General features: G+C 37.9%; 1 long non-coding RNA gene across 1 annotated transcript; it reads right to left on the bottom strand.

The window, feature by feature from the left end:
• Positions 1 to 5,491: 5,491 nt before the first annotated feature.
• On the bottom strand, positions 5,492 to 5,821 carry LOC128659490 (uncharacterized). The gene is made up of 2 exons (XR_008402403.1): positions 5,684 to 5,821; positions 5,492 to 5,603 (listed from the first exon to the last, which is right to left on the bottom strand). It is a non-coding gene; the product is annotated as an uncharacterized LOC128659490 (long non-coding RNA).
• Between the last annotated feature and the right edge of the window lie 17,372 nt (positions 5,822 to 23,193).

Raw genomic sequence — 23,193 nt, 5'->3', positions numbered from 1 at the left:
GATAATAGACATTCCAATAGAGATGATTCAGAACATAGCCATCCTTTTCAAAATCAATCCAATCGAGACAGACACAAAACACAATCTATAAACACTCCGAGACATCAAGATTGGTTTCACCCAAACAGATATTCACCCATCAGACCAGACAGCCCAAACAACTATTATGCACAACACACAGACAGATCCAATCAAAAGAAAAGGGAGCGAACACCAGAACATCCAGGGGAGGGAGAGGAGGCAGGAGAAAGACACAGACGAAGGAGACAGATGGAATAGGGGTATATAATATATCAACTAAAATCATCTCAGAACAAGAAAAACAAATTTTAGCTAAAGGCCTCAAATTTATTCCCACACAAGGGGTTAATACCTTCCAATTGTTCATAGATGCACAAAAATTTATCAGAAATTTAACAGTGAAACTTTTTTTGCAAAAAAAGATACTACCTGTTATAATCCACCAGAACCTAGATCAAAATTTAAAAACCCATCTAAATTCTACCCAAGCCATTGCAAGGGGTCTAGCATAGATGTTTTTGGTAAACTCATTCTAAAAGATATATAAAATATAAAAGAACAACCGAAGTCTCATAATCTAACTAAAACAGAAACAGAAATTTTAAAAGCACTTAACAAAAGGGAAGACATTGTCATTAAAGAAGCCGACAAGGGCGGAGGAGTAGTTGTGATGGATAAAGAATTTTATTTACAGGAAGCATACAACATATTATAAGATAAAAAAACATATAACATTTTGGATGTCTCCTAAAAAAGATTTCTGCCAAGAGCTACAAGAAGTGTTAACTCAGGCTTTAGATAAAAAGATCATATCTGAAAATGAATTTGACTTCCTATTCAAAAAGGATTCTAAAACACCCATTTTTAATCTTTTGCCCAAACTACATAAAAATTCCACACATCCCCCAGGACGCCCTATCATCAGTGGTATTGACTCATTAACAGCCAATTTATCTTCCTTTATTGATTTTTTACTCCAACCCTATGCACAAAATTCACAATTCTATTTAAAAGACACCACACATGTCTTGAGTGTAATTAACAATATAAAATGGGAAACAGATTACTATTGGGTTACTTTAGGCGTCACTTCCTTATACTCTATAATTGACCACCAAAAAGGTATTGCAGCTATTGAATGGAAATTAAAACAAGACCCCGACCTCTCATCATTACTTTTAGAATTCATCATCACAGCTATAGATTTTATGTTGAGTCACAACTTTTTTTGGTTTGATAATAAATATTTTTTACAAACATGCGGAACCGCCATGGGCACCAGGTTCGCCCCAAGTTACGCCAATATATACATGGACCACTTTGAACATCTATATGTTTGGTCCAGTATGGTGCCTGGGGCGAGCCTGGTGTCCTGGCGAAGGTACATAGATGATGTGCTATGTATTTGGAAGGGAGATTCACAATCCTTACAGGTCTTTATTGCCCTTTTAAATAATAATAATATGAATATCTGTAACGAGCTGGTTGTGGTTGTGGATCTCAACTGCGGGAAATATATGATTGTATGCCTTACCTTAAGATACAATGAGGAAGTTACAATGTATCTGTCTGTATGGCAGTTGAAAGTTACTATTTGATTTAAATTCCTGATCAGTATTTCTGAATCAGGTTGCACAGCAGTTGTTAAACAAACGCACCGTGGATGGGATACACTTTTCCTGATAATCACTGAGCACACAGGAGGAGCGTTAGGTCAGTACAGATGCAGCAGGCTGTTAGTCAATTGAAGTGTGATACACGCTGATAGCTGTGCTGTTTGTGAGAGCTGACAGGCAGATGGGTGGAGCAGGTATTAAGTGCTGTGCTGTAGTGTTACTCACAAAAGTTCAGTCTGAAGTTTATCACGCTACTCCTGAAGCGTGTGAATAGGAATATGAGGAGGTATCCTGTGAGTGTGGTCCAATGTAAGTTAAGCGTCTGTACAAAGTTATAAAGTTCACAACTTCGGATGAGACTGCAGTTGCGGTTTGGAAAACACTTGATCTGCCAGAGGAAATTAAGCAGGAAAATAATGCAGCAGCGGTGTTTGTTAATCCAAATTAGGAAATGTTCAGACTTAGCATATAAGTCTCTTTCAGTTTCTCAAGTAGGCTCCGTATTAGAAAAGGTTTAAATACCTTCAGATAGTTAGACTTGAACAGAGAGAGGTAAATCCCTGCAGCAGGTCTGTGAAGCTGTATGCTAAACTGGAAACAATACTGAAGCAGGGAGGGAGGCGTGTCCAGGCTTTAAATAACCTTGCTAGGTGTGAGCACAGGTAAAATTAAAGGGACAGAAAGGAATAAGGAAATCCATGACATACCCCCCACCTCAGGGTAGGTGCCCCGCAGCTACGAATCTAGGTCGTTCTGGATTCCTCCTGTGAAACAGGGATACCAATTTGGGAGCATGAACATTCGAGGAAGGTTCCCAAGAGTCATTCTCCTCAGAGAATCCCTTCCAACGGATTAAGTATTGAAGAGTTCCACGGTAAATACGGGAGTCCAGGATGGCATCGACTTCGTATTCCGTGCCTGTAAGATGAGAGGAGAAATCTGGCTGGCCACCTGTCTAGTTTCGCAATGAGGTTTTAACAAAGAGACGTGGAAGGTGGGATGAAGTCGAAAGGTAGAAGGCAGATCCAAGGTAACAGCATTTTGGTTCACAACCTTTGTGATAGGATAAGGACCAATGAAGACAGCACTAAGTTTCTTGCTGGGGGGTTTCAGTTTTATATTCTTGGTCGACAGCCAGACCAGATCACCTATTTTATAGGAAGGTGGTTGACGTCTTCGGAGGTTGTAGTAACGTCTCTGATGAGCCTGAGCATCAGCTATATGCCTCTTGAGTTCTATGAAAAGATCCTGGAGATCCTTAGTGAGGTCATCAACCTTGGGACAGTTTGAATCTGTCCGAGGGTGAAGTTGGAAGGAAGGGTGAAAAGCATAATTTGCAAAAAATGGTGTCTTGGAAGTAGTGGAACTTGTAGAATTGTTGTATGCATATTCAGCCATAGCAAGGGTATTAGCCCACTGGTCTTGGTGGTTGGAACAATAAGAACAAATATACTGTTCGAGCCATTGGTTTATTCTCTCTGTTTGGCCATTTGATTGGGGGTGAAATGAGGAGGAGAATCGTAGTTCTACTTGCATAGTGTCACATAATTTTTTCCAGAAACGAGAGGTGAATTGACTACCTCTATCAGTTACAATGGAATCTGGGAGACCGTGTAATTTGACGATGTTATTCAAGAAAAGAACTGCAAGTTCTGATGAAGTTGGGAGCTTATGATATGGGAGGAAATGGGCCATCTTGGTAAGATGATCAACAACAACAAGTATGGTATTGTAACCAAGTGACAATGGAAGTTCGACGATGAAATCCATTCCTATGGTTTGCCACGGTCGGTCAGGTATCTGTAATGGTAAGAGTAATCCGAAAGGAGGTCTTTTTTCAGTCTTGGAAACTGTACATATGTGGCAAGATTGAACATATCTTTGCACAGAAGTTCTGATAGCAGGCCACCAGTACGTACGTGAAAGAAGATCATAGGTTTTGTGGATTCCAAGATGTCCTGCCATCGGTGAGTCATGATGTTCTTTTAACAAATTGTCTCGAAGGGAAGGTGGTACATAAAGACGTCCTTGGTGGTAATAGAGACCATCTTGTCCCAGTGTGAGTTTAAGCTTAGGGATGGAAGTATCTTTCTGTTGTAGGAGTTTAAGGACTTCAGGATAAGTAGGAGATAGTGTAATGAATTGCTCAGCTGGAATGACTGTACCAGGAGTATCGGAATGATGAGGATTGGTATCTTTTCTGGACAAGGCATCCGCTTTCCCGTTCTTACTCCCTGGTCTGTAGGTTATATGGAAATCAAACCTAGATAGGAATAAACTCCATCTTAGCTGTCTAGAGGATAAGGTACGGTTAGTCAGAAGGTATTCCAGATTTTTGTGGTCCGTATATATTAGTATCGGAAATTTACTGCCCTCTAGGAGATGTCTCCAGTGTTCTAATGAGACCTTGATCACTAACAACTCCTTTTCGCCTACAGGGTAGTTATATTCGGCTGGTGTCATTACTCGTGAAAAGAAGGCAACAGGGTGGAGTGGATCTTCTGGAGTTTTACGTTGAGACAGAATGGACCCTAGAGCGTAGTTGGAGGCATCAACTTCAAGTACATAATGGGCATCAGGGTCTGGAAACTTAAGAATCGGTGCTTTAGTGAAAACATCCTTAAGGTGTTCGAAAATAGCCTGTGTTTGAGGTGTCCAGGGGAATGTAGTTTTGACACTTGTAAGAGAAGTTAAAGGCTTAGTAAGAGAGGAATAATTCTTGATGAATTTCCTATAGTAATTGGAGAAACCAAGGAATTTTTGCAGGTCCTTTTTGGAGGAAGGTATGGGCCAGTTTTTAATAGTTTGCACTTTTGAATCATCCATCTGAATTCATGTGGGAGTGATAGTATAACCCAGGAATGTAATAACAGAGGTGTGGTAGATGCATTTTTCCAATTTGGCAAAAAGTCGGTGTTGTCTAAGGCGAGAGAGCACCCAACGGACGTGTTTTATATGTTCAATGATGTTAGTAGAGTATATCAGAATGTCGTCCAAATATACAACTACACAGATGTCAAGGAGATCACGGAATATATCGTTTATTAGATATTGGAATGTTGCCGGGGCATTACAGAGCCCGAAAGGCATCACCTTATACTCGTAGAGCCCATATCTTGTTCTGAAGGCGGTGAGCCACTCGTCTCCTTTTCGGATCCTGACGAGATTATAGGCTCCACGTAGGTCTAATTTAGTGTATATGGTGGCTTGACTGAGACGTTCGATGAGTTCGGGAATTAGAGGTAAGGGATAGCGGTTCTTGACAGTCCGTTTATTAAGTTCCCTATAATCAATTATAGGGCGTAGGGAGTTGTCCTTATTTCTGACGAAGAAAATGCCGGCCCCAGCAGGGGAAGAAGAGGGTTGTATAAACCCTTTCCTTAAATTCTCTGAAAGGTAAGTTTTGAGGTGATCTAGTTCAGGCTGTGATAGAGGGTATATGTGCCCGTAAGGAATGGAAGCTCCTGGAAGTAGTTGAATAGGACAGTCGTACGGGCGATGTGGAGGAAGGGACTCTGCTTCCTTTTCACTGAATACATCTTGAAAATCTTGATAGTCAGAAGGAATAATTCTTCCAGTAGGATTTATAGAACAGATCAAGGAGTGATGAAAACAGGTGTTCTTGCAATAATCTGAGAGGAATTCGACTTCGAGGCGATCCCAATGTATGGTGGGTTGATGCGTCTGTAACCATTGTAGACCAAGCACCAGGGGAAACATGGGAGAATTTATCACATCAAAGGATATGAATTCAGTGTGTGCACTTGACGTGGAAACCTTGATGGGAATGGTTTGGTGTGTAATAGGACCGGAACTAATTGTATTACCATCAATAACTCTAATGGACACAGGTCTTGCTTTCAACACAGTGGGTATTTTATTTATAGTGACAAAAACAGAATCAATATAGGAAGAATGTGCCCCAGAGTCGATGATGGCTTCACTGATTTGCTGGTGTAGATCCCACTGTAAGGTAAGAGATAAAGAGCAGTAAGCAACTTGGTTAACATTAGTGGTTAAGCATGTGGTTTTTCTGAAGGACTTACGTTTCTTCTGCCTTTGTAAGATAGGACACTCTCTTACAGTATGTGCATTTGAAGCACAATACATGCAGAGGTTGTTTATGCGTCTGCGATTCCTTTCTTCTGGTTGTAAAGGGCCTCTAGTGAATCCCAAATCCATAGGTTCTGAGGTTTGAGTGACTGTAGGGTTTTGGTAAGTAGTAGAGGGTCTTGTGATAGTATCCATACCTTGTTTTTCTGATTTGCGTTCTCTCAACCTTCTATCAATCTGAATGCTTAGTGTGATTAGTCCTTCCAAGGACCTAGGAAGCTCAATGCGAGCGAGTTCATCTTTAAGGCATCATTTAGACCTAGACGGTACTGATTCCTAAGGGCAATATCGCTCCACTCAGTATCTTTACTGTATTGCTTGAACTCAGTTAAATATTCCTCCACCTGCTTTTTCCCTTGTTTAAGAGACCTCATTTTTGTCTCTGCAGTAAGATGAGTGTTAATATCTTGATAAAGAATTGCCATTTCCTTGAAGAAGTCTTCCAGTGATGTTAAAATAGGATGATCTTGTTCAAAGAATGAGTCAGCCCACTTGCGGGGTTCACCTCGCAGAAAAGAAATGACCGTTAAAACCTTAACTCGTTCAGTTGCGTAGGTTTTAGGTTTTAGACTGAAAAGAAGATAACAAGAGTTTTTGAACTGAGAGAACATAGCCCTGTCTCCATGGAATTTGTCAGGCATAGAGACTTGGGGTTCTGGGGTAGCCTCTGGTGTGGCTGATTTATTCATTGAGTCTTTTATTATATTGTTGAGTGTCTCATTTTGAACTTGTAATTCTCTAAGGCCATGACTTAGCTGATCCACCCTCTGGGAGAGAGTGTAAACAATTTTAGGTAATTCCGCTGGATCCATTTTTATAGGCTTCAGTATTATGTAACGAGCTGGTTGTGGTTGTGGATCTCAACTGCGGGAAATATATGATTGTATGCCTTACTTTGATACAATGAGGAAGTTACAATGTATCTGTCTGTATGGCAGTTGAAAGTTACTATTTGATTTAAATTCCTGATCAGTATTTCTGAATCAGGTTGCACAGCAGTTGTTAAACAAACGAACCGTGGATGGGATACACTTTTCCTGATAATCACTGAGCACACAGGAGGAGCGTTAGGTCAGTACAGATGCAGCCGGCTGTTAGTCAATTGAAGTGTGATACACGCTGATAGCTGTGCTGTTTGTGAGAGCTGACAGGCAGATGGGTGGAGCAGGTATTAAGTGCTGTGCTGTAGTGTTACTCACAAAAGTTCAGTCTGAAGTTTATCACGCTACTCCTGAAGCGTGTGAATAGGAATATGAGGAGGTATCCTGTGAGTGTGGTCCAATGTAAGTTAAGCGTCTGTACAAAGTTATAAAGTTCACAACTTCGGATGAGACTGCAGTTGCGGTTTGGAAAACACTTGATCTGCCAGAGGAAATTAAGCAGGAAAATAATGCAGCAGCGGTGTTTGTTAATCCAAATTAGGAAATGTTCAGACTTAGCATATAAGTCTCTTTCAGTTTCTCAAGTAGGCTCCGTATTAGAAAAGGTTTAAATACCTTCAGATAGTTAGACTTGAACAGAGAGAGGTAAATCCCTGCAGCAGGTCTGTGAAGCTGTATGCTAAACTGGAAACAATACTGAAGCAGGGAGGGAGGCGTGTCCAGGCTTTAAATAACCTTGCTAGGTGTGAGCACAGGTAAAATTAAAGGGACAGAAAGGAATAAGGAAATCCATGACAATATCATACTTACCCCAGAAATACATAAAACAGAGGCTACTTTCTTAGACTTATCAATTTCAGTAAAAGATGGGGATATTCACACTAAAACTTTCTTTAAGAAATATGATACCAACACTTACATCCGACACGATAGCCAACATCATCCCACATGGCTCCAAGCCATCCGAAAAGGTCAGTTTCAGCACATCAGACGCAATTGCAACACACTAAAGGATTATGATGAGCAATCTATCCTACTTAAAAACAGATTTTTACAAAAAGGATATAAAAAGGACCAATTAGAATCAGATAGATAACTCATCAGAGATTGAGACAGAGAGACCACTCTGAGTGGACATAGGAATAAACCTATACAAGAAAGCACTTTTCCCCGATTCATTACCAACTTCAATTCAGGTCACCATCAGATCAAAAATATTATAAATAAACACTGGCATGTTCTTCAAAGTGATGAAATTCTGGATAAAATTATACCAAACAAACCACAGATTACTTTTAGAAAAGGTCATAACTTAAAACAAAAACTAGCCCCCTCATTAATAAAGGGAATGACCCCCCCAATTCCGTTATCTATTTCAAACCTTCAGGGTTTCTATACGTGTGGCCGTTGCAAGGGCTGCAATTACACTAAGAGAGTTCACAAAACCTTTACCTCGACAGTAACAGGGAAATCTTTTATAATTAAAAATTTCATTACATGCAAAACTACTAATGTTATCTATCTTTTACAATGTAATTGTAAAATTCAATATTTAGGACAAACCTCCCGATTCCTAAAAATACGTATTTTAGAACATCTGAATAAAATAGAAAAAAAACACGATAACCATGGGGTACCCATACATTGTAATTCTTGCCCAGTTTTCAACAAAGAGCATTTCCTTTGGTTAGGAATAGAGAAGGTGTCTACACATTGGAGAGGAGGCACAATAGAGAAACAACTAGACAAAAGAGAACTATGGTGGATTCACACCATGAGAACATATAACAATTGGGGTTTAAATAAAGATATCAAAATAGCGGCATTCATTTAATAATATCCCTAGAAATTCCTTCATTTACTCAATTTTTGGTTGTTATATTTTCAAGTCTTCCATATTATCATTCAACATAATTTTAACACACTAATATTTACTATATGTATTTTTCACTTAGCGTCTATATTAGACATTGAACACTTTTATATTTCTTTCACTTATAATTAACCCTAAGCTATGGATACATTTAGTTTTTATTGCATATCCTCGTAAGAATACTTATGGATTATGTAATTGTTACAAATACCACAGCTTCAATTTTCACGAGTCATTTAAATATTAAATTACGTTACAGTCTTCTAAATAAGACCAAGTGGGCACTATAACTCACAGTCTAAACACATATCCACAACAGTAATTACACACACAATGTTTAAAGTTTTTATTCAACAAAAGTGCACTTTTTACTTTTTTATTATCTTTAGGTAAAATATTAGAAATGAAGTTCTTCATAACAAATTATATAATAAATATATATATATATATATATATATATATATATATATATACATTTTTTTTATTTAAACTATAGGGATTTGAAATAATTTTTTGAAGCGAATGATCTTTGCTGTTAATGCAGTTGGAATATATACACCACAATGTCATATAGAGATATGTTGTTTTTCTATAAATGCTGTTCCTTTACGAATGTAATAAATCTAACGTAATGTAGATCAAAGTTATGTATGTTAACATATGATGAAAATCATCCTTATATTTTATATGCATGAGAAAGAACAAATACTGTTCATATCTTTTCCGCTTTTTTCTAGACAATTTAAATGCATTTAACTCCGATATAAAGGATAGAATAAGCAAAAGTCAAAAGATCCTCCCCTCTCAAATATGGACCTATCAACAACTCCCTTGCAGACTGAAAAGTTTTGCAAACTCCATACAGATTGGCCGCCTTCATTTAGCACACAACCTTGCATGGATTGGCAGTTTGACTCACATGACTCCAACCGGACCTGAAAAGGAACACATGCACCATTGACTACCTGTTTGAGGACTGAATCTCAAGTCATTCCCATTTGGTCAACTTATAGATACCGTTTCTGATTGGTTAAAAATCGGATTGATGCCAGACTATGTATTTTAACTACAAATTTATCAAAAATATCGGCATTTGAAATTTTAATAACAATTTAAGTATATAATTAGTCTGCCACCAATCCATATTCTTTATTTTGTTTTGTTTTTTACATTGTATATTGTAAATCCAACTTCCTGTCTTACACAGGAAATTGAATAGCATCACCTCTGTATATAAACCGGCTTGTGAACACAGCAATCATACACAGCTACTTGCTTTAATTGGTTTTATATTGCTCTTGAGAAAGACTTGCAAAAAGTTGAAATGCGTTGAGCTTAAATAAATATCTTTTTATCAAAGTTGGAAGACTGTTGATATTCTTCTTTGCTGAAACAAGCCAGATTCTCCTATTTATGGAGTAAGTTACTATTTTGTTTTTTCTTGATTTACTGGACACCTTTGGTCATTTTGAGTCTTCAATTGCTTGCAGACCTATTAACAGGTTCTTGAGAGATTCTGAAACCATTCTGGGGAACTACATCACTCTGGAGACACATTAAATCGCAGCTGAACTCCCACTACTTATGGAGTGAGTATACTGCACTTATATTAATTGGATCCTACACACACCTCAAGCCCTTTTTCTCTTCGCCATATAGAGAAACATCACTGTACAGACCAGCGCCATCTATTTGCCATTTTTCCACTTGTTTAAAACAGTCACAGAGGAGAGACTGTAAGAAGGCGGCGGTCTTATCTAAAAGGAGAGTATCAGTTCTTGTTGTTACATTTAAGTGTTATTTTCCATCTAGCACTGTATATTGTATATTTTTGTATCTAAAACTAAATACTTACCTATAAAATAAACCCTAAGCTAGCTACAATATAACTAATAGTTACAGTGTAGCTATCTTATGTTATATGATATCTTTATTTCACAGCTTTATTTCACAGCTAAGTTTGTATTTATTTTAACTAGGTAGACTAGTTAGTAAATAGTTATTAACTATTTACTAACTATCTAGTTAAAATAAATACAAATTTACCTGTAAAATAAAACCTAACCTGTCTTACACTAACACCTAACATTACACTACAATTAAATAAATTACTTTAATTAAATACAATTAACTAACGGCTAAATTACGAGTTTTGCGTTATGAGTAAAAAAGCAGCGTTAAGGCTCATAACGCTGCTTTTTCACTACCGCTGCTATTACGAATTTTGTAGGTACAGCTGTCCCGCACACTTTTTTGGCCGTACCGCAAATTAACTTACGCAATTTTCGTAAAGTCTTTTTTCATTGGGACTTCCATAGTGCCGGTATTACAACCTTTTTTTTTAGGCCAAAAAGTGAGCGGTACAGTCTATCCCGCAAGATTCGTAACGCATTCTAAAGTCAGTAGTTATGAGTTTTACACTACAAAGCTGTAGCATAAAACTCATAACTAAAGTGTTAAAAAGTACACTAACACCCCTAATGATGTCATCCAAGATGGCGTCTCTTAGATTCCGATTGGCTGATAGAATTCTATCAGCCAATCGGAATTAAGGTTTAAAAAATCTTATTGGCTGATGCAATCAGCCAATAGGATTGAGCTCACATTCTATTGGCTGATTGGAACAGCCAATAGAATGCAAGCTCACATATTGGCTGATTGGATCAGCCAATAGAATTGAAGTTCAATCCTATTGGCTGACTGCATCAGTCAATAGAATTTTTGCAATCTTAATTCCGATTGGCTGATAGAATTCTATCATCCAATCGGAATCTAAGAGACGTCATCTTGGATGACATCACTTAAAGGAACCTTCATTCGTCAGGAGTCATTGGAAGAAGAGGATGCTCCACGCCGGATGTCTTGAAGATGGACCTGCTCCTCACCAGATGGATGAAGATATAAGATGCCATCTGGATGAAGACTTATGCCCGTCTGGAGGACCACTTCTCCCGGCTTTGATGAAGACATCTCACGGTTTCGTTGAGGACTTCTTGCTGCTTCATTGAGGACTTCTCCCGGCTTCGTTGACAATGGATGTCGGGTCTTCAAAACTGTAAGTGGATCTTCAGGGGTTAGTGTTAGATTAGGGTTTTTGGGCAGCAATAGAGCGAAATGTCCTTTAAAGGGTAATGCCCATCCAAATGCCCTTTTCAGGGCAATGGGGAGCTTAGGTTTTTTTTAGTTAGGATTTTATTTGGTGGGTTGGTTGTGTGGATGGTGGGTTTTACTGTTGGGGGGTGTTTGTATTTTTTTACAGGTAAAAGAGTTGATTTCTTTGGGGCAATGCCCCGCAAAAGGCACTTTTAAGGGCTATTGGTAGTTTAGTTTAGGCTAGGGTTTTTTTATTTGGGGGGGGGGGGGGCTTTTTTTATTATGATAGGGCTATTAGATTAAGTGTAATTAGTTTAAATATCTTGGAATTTGTTTTTTATTTTGTGTAATTTAGTGTGATTTTTTTGTAATTTAGGTATTTGTATTTAATTTAGTTAATTGTATTTAATGTAGGTAATTTATTTAATTGTAGTGTAAGGTTAGGTGTTAGTGTAAGACAGGTTAGGTTTTATTTTACAGGTAAATTTGTATTTATTTTAACTAGGTAGTTAGTAAATAGTTAATAACTATTTACTTACTAGTCTACCTAGTTAAAATAAATACAAACTTGCCTGTAAAATAAAAATAAACCCTAAGCTAGATACAATGTAACTATTAGTTATATTGTAGCTACCTTAGGGTTTATTTTACAGGTTTTAGGTAATGATAGTAGGTTTTATTTAGATTTTTTTAAATTATATTTAAATTAGTGGGTGTTAGGGTTAGATATAGATTTAGGGGTTAATAACTTTAGTATAGTGGCGGTGACGTTGCTGGCGGGAGATTAAGGGTTAATAAATGTAGGTAAGTGGCAGTGATGTTAGGGGCAACAGATTAGGGGTTAATAATATCTAACTAGTGTTTGCGAGGTGGGAGTATGGCGGTTTAAGGGTTAATTTGTTTATTATAGTGACTGCGACATTGGGGGCAGTAGATTAGTGGTTAATAAGTGTAGGTAGGTTGCGGCGACATTGGGGGCAGGAGATTAGGGGTTAATAAATATAATGTAGATGTTGGCGATGTTGGGGGCAGCAGATTAGGGGTTAATAAGTATAATGTAGGTGTCGGCGATGTCCGGATCGGCAGATTAGGGCTTAATAAGTATAATGCAGGTGTTGGCGATGTTGGGGATGGCAGATTAGGGGTTAATAACTTAATTGTAAGATTAGGGGTGTTTAGACTCAGGGTTCATGTTAGGGTGTTAGGTGTAAACATAAATTTAGTTTCTTCATAGGAATCAATGGAGCTGCGCTAATGAGCTTTACACTGCTTTATTGCAGGTGTTAGGCTTTTTTTCAGCCGGCTCTCCCCATTGATGTCAATGGGGAAATCATGCACGAGCACGTAAACCAGCTCACCGCTGACTTAAGCAGCGCTGGTGTTGGAATGCGGTATGGAGCTCAATTTTTCTCTACGCTTACTTCTTGCCTTTTAATGCCGGGTTTATGAAAACTTGTAATACCAGCGCTGTAGGTAAGTGAGCTGTGACAATAACGTGCAAGTTAGCACGCACCCCTCTTACAGCAAAACTCGTAATCTAGCCATAAATTACAAAACAAATAAACACTAAATTACACAAAATAAAAAAGAAATGATCAAATATTTAAACTAATTACACCTAATCTAATAGCCCTATCAAAATAAAAAAAGCTCCCCAAAATAAAAAAACCCTAGCCTAAACTAAACTGCCAATAAAATGCGATCTCAATCCTATTGGCTGATTGGCTCAGCCAATAGGATTTGTTCACCTTTAATTCCAATTGTCTGATATAATTCTATCAGCCAATCGGAATTCTAGGGACGCCATCTTGGATTACGTAATTTAAAGGAACATTCAGTGTACGTCTGGGACTGTATGAAGAGGATGCTCCGCGCCGGATGTCTTGAAGATGGAGCCACTCCGCATCAGAAGGATGAAGATAGGAGATGCCGCCTGGAGGATGACTTCTTGCCGCTTGGATGTAGACTTCTCGTGGCTTCGTTGAGGACTTCTGCCCGCTTGGATGAAGACTTCTCCCGGCTTGATGAGGATGGATGTCCGGTCTTCAAAAACTGTAAGTGGATCTTCGGGGGTTAGTGTTAGGTTTTTTAAGGGTTTATTGGGTGGGTTTTATTTTTAGATTAGGGGTTTGGGCAAAGAAAAAGAGCTAAATGGCCCGTTCAGGGCAATGAGGAGCTTAGGTTTTTTAGATAGGATTTTATTTGGGGGTTTGGTTGTGTGGGTGGTGGGTTTTACTGTTGGGGGGGTTGTCTGTATTTTTTTTTACAGGTAAAAGAGCTGATTTCTTTGGGGCAATGCCCCACAAAAGGCCCTTTTAAGGGCTATTGGCAGTTTAGTTTAGGCTAGGTTTTTTTTATTTTGGGGGGGCTTTTGTATTTTGATAGAGCTATTAGATTAGGTGTAATTAGTTTAAATATTTGATCATTTCTTTTTTATTTTGTGTAATTTAGTTTATATTTTTTGTTGTAATTTAGTTAATTGTATTTAATTTTTGTAATTTATTTAATTGTAGTGTAATGTTAGGTGTTAGTGTAAGACAGGTTAGGTTTTATTCTACAGGTAAATTTGTATTTATTTTAACTAGATAGTTAGTAAATAGTTAATAACTATTTACTAACTAGTCTACCTAGTTAAAATAAATACAAACTTAGCTGTGAAATAAAAATAAAGCCTAAGATAGCTACAATATAACTATTAGTTGTATTGTAGCTAGCTTAGGGTTTATTTTATAGGTAAGTATTTAGTTTTAAATAGGAATTATTTAGTTAATGATAGTAACTTTTATTTAGATTTATTTTAATTATATTAAAGTTAGGGGTGTTAGCGTTAGACTTAGGGTAGGGTTAGGGGTTAATAACTTTAGCATAGTGGCGGCGGTAACGTTGGGGGGCGGCCGATTAGGGGTTAATAATATTTAACTAGTGTATGCGGGAGTGCAGCGGTTTAGGGGTTAATATGTTTATTATAGTTGCAGCGATGTACGGAACGGCAGATTAGGGGTTAATATTTTTATTATAGTGTTTGCGATGCGGGAGGGCTTCGGATTAGGGGTTAATAGTTAGTTTATGGGTGTTAGTGTACTTTGTAACACTTTACTTATGTGTTTTATGCTACAGCTTTGTAGCGCAAAAACAAATAACTACTGATTTTAGATGGCGGTACGAATCTTGTCAGTATAGGGTGTTCCGCTCACTTTTTGTCCTCAGCAAACTCGTAATACTGGCGCTATGGAAGTCCCATTGAATAATTACTTTTTGAAAGGTGTGGTAGTTACGTTGCGTTACGGCCAAAAAAGTGTGCGGTATAGCTATTCTGACAAGACTCGTAATAGCAGCGGTAGTGAAAAAGCAGTGTTATGAGGCTTTTTCACTCATAACGCAAAACTCGTAATCTAGCCGAGTGCTATTATGAGTGTAAATGTACTGTTAAATGTACTTTTGATTTTTTTTTGTGCCACTTTTTTGTCCCTCGTAACAGTTATCCAGAGCTCTAAAGTCATGCTAACCCAACGTGCGTTAAATTAAATTGGGCTCAAGCGAACACATTTACTTTCAACTCGTAATACGCTTGCTACTTCTAACGTGTACAAAGAGCCACAATATACCCCTTTATAAATAAAGAATAATAATAATTATTGCTCTCACGAAATAGTAAGCGCACCACTTGTAATCTAGCCCTATATATCAAGAGTAACAAAAGTGATTCATACATTTATTTTACATTTACCTGAAATGGGTTGAAAAAAGTGCAAAGTGCAATAACTGATTTATGCTTTAGATTTCAATTTACCTCCTGTAAGGGTGGAGCAGCATGGAATCAGCTTATGATTATAATTAGGACCCATACTTGCAGGAAAATCTGAAGAAGAGTTGTAAGACGAGAAGGAACTGACAAAATCAAGTTGTATTGTTAACCATTTCCCACAATTTAAATATTTACTTAATTAAAAGAAGAAGCAACACTTGCCTTTTAAGTTTTCAGTAGCCAACAAGTGTTCCCTAGCTGTATAAATTTCAAAAGGGAGTGCTCTAGATGTTTTTAAACAAAAAACATCTGCTTCAGGAAAAAATAATAAATTAAGCTGGCAAAAAGTATATAGTAATACCAGTGCTGTAGTATTAGACATTACATTTTAATGATCAATTTGTCATGTAAAACTGTATAATAAATTAACATTTGCTGTTTTGGGAGTCTTTATTTGACTATTTTGTATACAATGATTTTTTTATATCTTACCACTTTTATTTTAATCAACTCTGGGTTGTAAAAACCTTGGCAAACCTATAATGCATAATGTAGGAAACCCACTGCCTTCTTTTTCTGTGTGTCTAATATAGTGGCCTTCAGTACTCTTAGAAACCGATTTTACCAGATACAATTATTTAATGTGTTTTGTAAATTATTGGCATAGTCAGTTGGCAGATAGGGATTGTTTGAAAAAAAAGAATGGAAGTGAAAACTCATTTTGACCACATGCATCTGTCCCATCCAAGAAACATTTTGTTAATTAAATGTTAATTAAATGTTTTGGTGTCAATAGGAGAGCTCTGTCTGTACAGTTTTTAACAAAGAGTGGTAGTTAAGTGAGATAATGGAGAATTAAGGATTAATAATATTTTGGTAATGCACATCTAGCTTATATTATTATTATTAGTAATATGTAGAGCGCCAACAAATACAGCAGCGCAAATTTTTATCGGGTATTTGTAGAGCGCCAACAGGTTCCGCAGCGCTATGAACATAGGTGGTATATAAAAATTATAGTGATCAAATGGGTAGAGGGTCCTGCCGAGAGTTGCACTGTTGTAGTCAGCTCTTATGAAGGTGAACTACAAACAGCTGGGCTCATAGGCTTACATGCTATGGGGTGTAAGGGGAAAGCAGTGGGCATAGGAAGGTTAGTGTAGGTTGTATGCGTCCCTGAATAGTAGAGTATTCAGGGAGCACTTGAAGCTTTTAAAACTAGGGGAGAGTTTTTGTGGAGCGAGGCAGAGAATTCTATAAGATGGGAGCTAGTCTGGAGAAATCTTGTAAACGGAATGTGAGGAGGTAACAAGAGAGGAGGAGAGTAGGAGATCATGAGCAGAGCGAAGGGGACAGGAGGTAGAGTATCTGCAGACAAGGTCTGAGATGTAGGAGGGAGCAATGCACTTGAGGGCATTGTTTGTCAGAGTGAAAATTTTGTATTTAATCCTGCAGGCAAGACGAAGCCAGTGAAGGAATTGGCAGAGAGGTGGGGCAGATAAAGAGCGACGTGTAAGGAAGATGAGCCTGGCAGAGGCATTCATTATGAATTGTAAAGGAGCGAGGCGGCAGCTAGGGAGACCAGAGAGGATGGAGTTGCAGTAGTCAAGGCGGGAAAGGATGAGAGAGTGGATTAAAATCCAAGTTGTGTCTTGTGTAAGGAAATGTCTAATTTTAGCGATGTTTTTAAGGTGGAAGCGGCAGGCTTTAGCCAAGGACTGAATGTGAGGAGTGAAAGAAAGATCTGAGTCAAGTGTGACCCCAAGACAACCGGCATGTGAGGTTGGGGTAATGATGGAGTTATCAACAGTTATAGAAACATGGGGGGGTGGATATTTTGGAAGAAGGGTGGAAAATAAGGAGCTCAGTTTTGGAGAGATTTAGCTTGAGGTAGTGAGAGGACATCTAAGATGAGATATGAGAGAGACAGTTAGTGAGTAGTTAGTTAGCAAGGTAGCAAGGAAGGAGATAGTTCTGGTGCAGAGAGGTAGATTTGGGTATTGTCGGCATACAAATGATAATGAAACCCGTAGGACTTTATTAAGGAACCTAATGAGGATATCTAGATTGAGAAGAGAAGGGGGTTGAGGACAGAGCCTTGCAGTACCCCAACAGAAAGAGGTAACGGGGCAGAAGATGCCCCAGAGAAGGCTACACTAAAGGTACAGCTCTTTTCCTTAAAAAAATACTAAGTCTCCCCTCTAACAGTAAAACTCCCCACCCACCTATCCCCCCCAAAATAAAAAAACCTAACACTAAAAAATCCTAAACTACCCATTGCCCCTAAAGGGGGGAAGAGAACCAAGAGAGCGCTGTGTCGCAGATCCCGAAGGATTGGAGGGTATGGAGCAAAAGAGGGTGGTTGACAGTATCAAAGGCTGCAGACAGATCAAGGAGGATAGGTGTGACTAATGCATGTTTAAGAGATGTGGGAACTATACCAGTGCTAATACTGCAAAGCTAATACTGCCTTTGTCCACAGGGATGCTTTAAATATTAGGGTTATCTCTAATTTTAGTCACTAATACCTCTATTGCTAATCTGAATAACAAGGGAGAGAAGGGGCAGCCCTGCCAAAATTTTATTATCTATTTGAAAGGGTTATTAAGTCTAATTTTTAGCAATGGTGTATTAAAAAAGAAAAATAGGATCAATCATTATTTTGCTGAAATCCCAGTGAGAAAGATCAGCTTGCTGAGCATATTAAAGGTCTTTTCAGTGTCAGGGTTTATTATAATTTGCAACATGATCAATCCGATTTAACAGTCTCAGAGTGTTGTCCCTTGCTTTTCCACACAGGGTAAACCCCACCTCATTTGTAATATTTTGACTTCAACATTTAACAAAGAGATTGGGCAGAAGTGAACAGGACTGAAACAAAGATGTGCACTTCTAACATATTAGGGTAAGAATTTATTTGAGACTACAGAAATATTAATAAAAGTGTTAATGTGTTTTCACACCGTTAAGCTCTTTAGTAGAGCTCATTATATCTGTGACTGCAAATGGTCCAGCTAAATAAACTGTGCTTTCAGATGTTAACTAGATTAGCTGTAGTTATGTAATATAAGCATATAAGCACTACATCTTGAAATCTGATTATTTGGTGTGACAGTATTGAAAGTAGGTCAGATAGTTGCTGATAACCCGACAGCTCTAACCCCGAAAGTAGTTTTGAATATTTTACATTACAATGTTCACCTAAGTGAAGAACATTAGAATGTAAAATATTTACATTAAATGCATAGTAAAACACATTATTAAACATTAAAATGGATTAAAAATAGTATTTCATGTTTTAAGGTATTTAGATGGGAAAGGGCTTAAAAGTGTTTATACATGTGTATATATGTGTTTACATGTGTATATATGTGTTTACATGTGTATATATGTGTTTACATGTGTATATATGTGTTTACATGTGTATATATGTGTTTACATGTGTATATACGTATACACAAACATATATACCTACATATATAAACACATAATTATATTCTGGAATCTTTTAAAACAAAACTAAGACCTATCACTATCTTTAACAATACAGTTGAATTCCCCTAGAAAAGATGTCTATTTTCCTAAAACACAATGCAGATTTTCAAAAACTTGCAATCTTTTTTTCTTACCAATAGTAGCATAGACATGAAATATATGAAAACCCACATCACCATATTTAAAACACACCGACAAAATCCTCACTGGAATAGCATGCACAAAACTCTTTTGATCTGAAATGAAAATAAAAAAATCTACTCCCACCTTTCCTCAGTTTAGGTCCAAGAATCCAACCAGCAGGGCCAAGCAATTCCTCATCTCTGCAAGCAAAATATGCTAGGTTTGCATTTCATTAAACTGTTTAAAATAGAAGCTTGTTCTGTTAAGGATACATTTTAGTACAACATATTTCCACATTTCCTCCTGCATTTCTTTGATCTTTTGCTTGGCTTTACATCAGACATCCCCTCCACAAAATCAGAACCCATTCTAACATCATATATCTTTTTCTCTTATCATCTTTGTTCTTAGTTTTAACAAAACCAGTATATATTATCCAGTAAACATAAACTCCCTCATACCAGTGCACTGCTGCTCATGATCGCTTTAAAGCAGTGATGGAAGTCTACCACAACATAAAAAAAATGTGTGCAGCTGTTGTGCTCCAGTCAGCATTTACCAGCACATAACAGGTAGGCTAGTTGCTGGGATTGTGAGGGTCTGTGTTTAAAAAAGACTTTAGAAACAAAATAGAGAGCCATTGTGAAGCTCATTTGTATACCATTAAGCAGAATTTCCTGCTCCTGTGGAAGTTCTGTTAGCTGAGGATTTCTGTGGAAAAAGTACTATACAGTACATTGATTTATTTTTTAGCATTGTATTTACAGTCCTCAAAATTGTATTCACCTTAACTTATAGGTCCGATTATCTAACATTTGCCAGAGCAGAAGTGAAAAACTCACACTCTCCTTTTCAGGGGCAGCCCTGAGAACATTCTCTAAAAAATGGGGCTGCCTCTTCGGGTGGTGAGATGTTTCCCATATGAATGGAGCCTCCTGGAAAACGAAACTTCCATGCGGAGAACAAAATTAGCAGGGAGCAGTGAGTATGCTTTAAACATTAAGGGCTAGATTACAAGTGGCTGGCTATGGTTAGCGCGGGTAGCGATAAGCAATATCTCGACCGGGCTCACTTGCACATGTATTACAAGTTGAAAGTAAACAGGTTATCACGACTGAAGACCTAGGGGCCGATTTACTAATGTGCGGGCGGACATGATCTGCTGTGGCGGATCATGTCCGCTGCACATCGATAAATGCCGACAGCATTCTTTCCACTTTTCAGGTTGCTAGTTAAAACAATGAGATTTACAAAGGGAAAAAGTTTAGAGATCTCCCAAAACTTACAGAGAACGTTCAGGTATGAGCATAGAATGCACCTGTTCAGTCCACTAGCAGAGGCGGGGAAACTCATTTTACAATAAGAAAAACAATATGCTTTACATTTTTTATTATAAGTACAAGTTTCACAGCATTTTTTGCATGTGCTGTTTAGTTTTATTATGATATCTACTGTGTTCATTAAATAGTTTATTTTTTCTGAGCAATTTTGTTACAAACTTAAATTTGATTTAACAATACCAGTTTTTAACTAGGTGTTTTGTATTTCAATACTTCTTTTATTTGATTAATATGATTTTTATTTTTTAAATTATGTTTTTTTTTGTGAGCTTTATTGTAATGTATGTATCACCTTCACATACATAAATGCAGGGAGCACCCCTTGCAAAACATTTTGAGCAAGATTACATATGCGGCGCAGGCTTCAGCGCAACTGTTGATACCCGCGCCGCCCATAATTTCACCTCCCACATCGGGGTATTACATAAACCCCGCCGGCAGTTCATACAGTGCTGTAAGACGGATAAACTAGCGATGTCCAGAAATGTGCGTAAATACACATTTCTGGAGTCGCCAGTGACTTATAGCACTTTAGAAATTGCCAGTGCCTAAGAAAATAAAAAAATATATATAAATTTTTCCCATAAAAGTCTAGCTCGCCTCCCAAAGATAAACCCGACACGTAAAAACCCCTATATCTGTAATCCCCCCACATTGTAACTAATAATAAAAGTATTAACCCCTAAACCGACAACCCCCCACAACGTAATATGCCTAATTAAACTATTAACCTCTAATCCGCAATTCACCCACATTGCAATCTACCTAGTAAAAGTATTAACCCCTAATCCACCATTCACCCACATCGCAATAAACCTAATAAGATATATTAACCCCTAATCCACCATTCACCCACATCGCAATAAACCTAATAAGATATATTAACCCCTAATCCGCCATTAACCCAGATCGCAATAAACCTAATAAAGTATATGAACCCCTAATTCACATTAACCCACATCGCAATAAACCTAATAAAGTATATTAACCCCTAATCCGCCATTAACCCAGATCGCAATAAACCTAATAAAGTATATGAACCCCTAATTCACATTAACCCACATCGCAATAAACCTAATAAAGTATATTAACCCCTAATCCGCCATTAACCCACATCGCAACAAACCTAATAAAACTATTAATCCCTAATCCACCAAACCCACCCAACGTAATAATCCTAATAAATCTATTAACCCCTAATCCACCAAACCCCCACAACGTAAATAACTAATTAAATTATTAAACCCCCTAACCTAAACACCCCCAAAATTAACCTCAATTACCAAAATTAAAAAATACTAAGTTACAATTAAAATTAAAAAGCTAACATTACTTAAAAAAAAAAATTAAATTAATCTAAGATTACAAAAAATAAAAAAGTCTAACTTTACATAAAATAATAAACCAAATTACCAAAATTTCAGTAGCTCTTATCCTATTGGCTGATTTGAATTTGAAGAATCAAATCAGCCAATATATGCAAGGGATGCCATTTTTAAACCCGTACCTTTAATACACTATTCAGTGTACGGCAGCGACCGTACAAAGAGGATCCTCCATGCTTTATGGCTCTATGGTTGCCGGTCCTGCTCCACACTCATCTACGCTCTGCGCCGGCTTTGTCCTGGATGAAGGAAGAGGTACCCGCCTTGGAAGAAGATGTCAGCCACTTGGAAGAAGACTTCACCACCTGGAACAGGACCTTGTATGATTCAGATTTTTTATCTTCAAATGTGCTTCGTTCTCTTAGTATCCCTTGTTAAAAAATGAATACGCACATATCATACACTAGTGGGAGCTGCTGCTAATTGGTGCCGGCACACATTTGTCTCTTGTGATTGGGTAAATAGATATTTTCAGATTCATGTCAGTAGTGGATAACAAGAGAATGAAGAAAAATTGATAATAGAATTAAATTGGAAAGTTGTTTAAAATTGTATGTTCTATCTGATCATAAAATACATTTTTGGGGTTTACTATCCCTTTAAGGGCAGTAAAAGATCTGAATGTCCTTTTAAGGGCAATGCCCATACAAATGCCCCTTAGGGCAATGGGTAGTTTAGGATTTTTTAGTGTTAGGTTTTTAATTTTGGGGGTTAGGTGGGTGGGGGTTTTACTGTTAGAGGGGAGACAGTATTTTTTTAAGGGAAAAGAGCTGTTTAACTTAGGGCAATGCCCTACAAAAGAGTTATTGGTAGTTTAGCATTAGAATAGGGGGTGTTTTGGGGGGCGGAGCTAGTCAGCCAAGGAGATGTGTCAGACAGCCTTAGGCAGTAGCCAAAACTTTCTTGAGACCCCAAATCGCCTAATGATGTGTAATTAAACATCACTGCGCTCACCCGGATCAATCTCTTAGCGATTGGATCTGGGACTCAGTGTAAGCGCCATCTTCCTCATTGGGCTACCGGTCTCTGCATCGGAGCACTCCTCAGGCTGAGGAGAGGATATGACACCAGCTCGCAATCTGCAGCAAGTTCCCGCAGCAATAAATAAGCGGATAGTCACGGTAAGCCAGGCCACACTTCCAGCCGGATCATTAGTTGGGTCGACCACAGCAAAGTGTGTCATAGCCCTTCTGCTATAGGCCGATACCTCCTTTGCATCCTCACTTGAGAGGGTCCAGTTTCAGGGCAGCAACTTGGAAACGTAGGCGTAGGAAGTCTGGGCTTTCAAACTCCACCGCAATCACATTGATAAGGGATCAAAAATAATGATCTCCACCTCTTCAGATTTAATATAATAATTGCCACCGCACACATGGTGTTCCCAGACAAGCTGGGCCTCTTTAATATGATATGGTTATCGCAGCCTTTATAATGGGCAAATATTACCCCTTACATCACACCTTTAATCACTTCTAAGTTGCAAGGTTGTTCCTGCCACTACAGGAGAC

The sequence above is a fragment of the Bombina bombina genome, chromosome 5 (genome assembly GCF_027579735.1).
Source record: "Bombina bombina isolate aBomBom1 chromosome 5, aBomBom1.pri, whole genome shotgun sequence".
NCBI lineage: Eukaryota > Metazoa > Chordata > Amphibia > Anura > Bombinatoridae > Bombina > Bombina bombina.
This window is presented reverse-complemented; position numbering and strand designations above follow the sequence as displayed.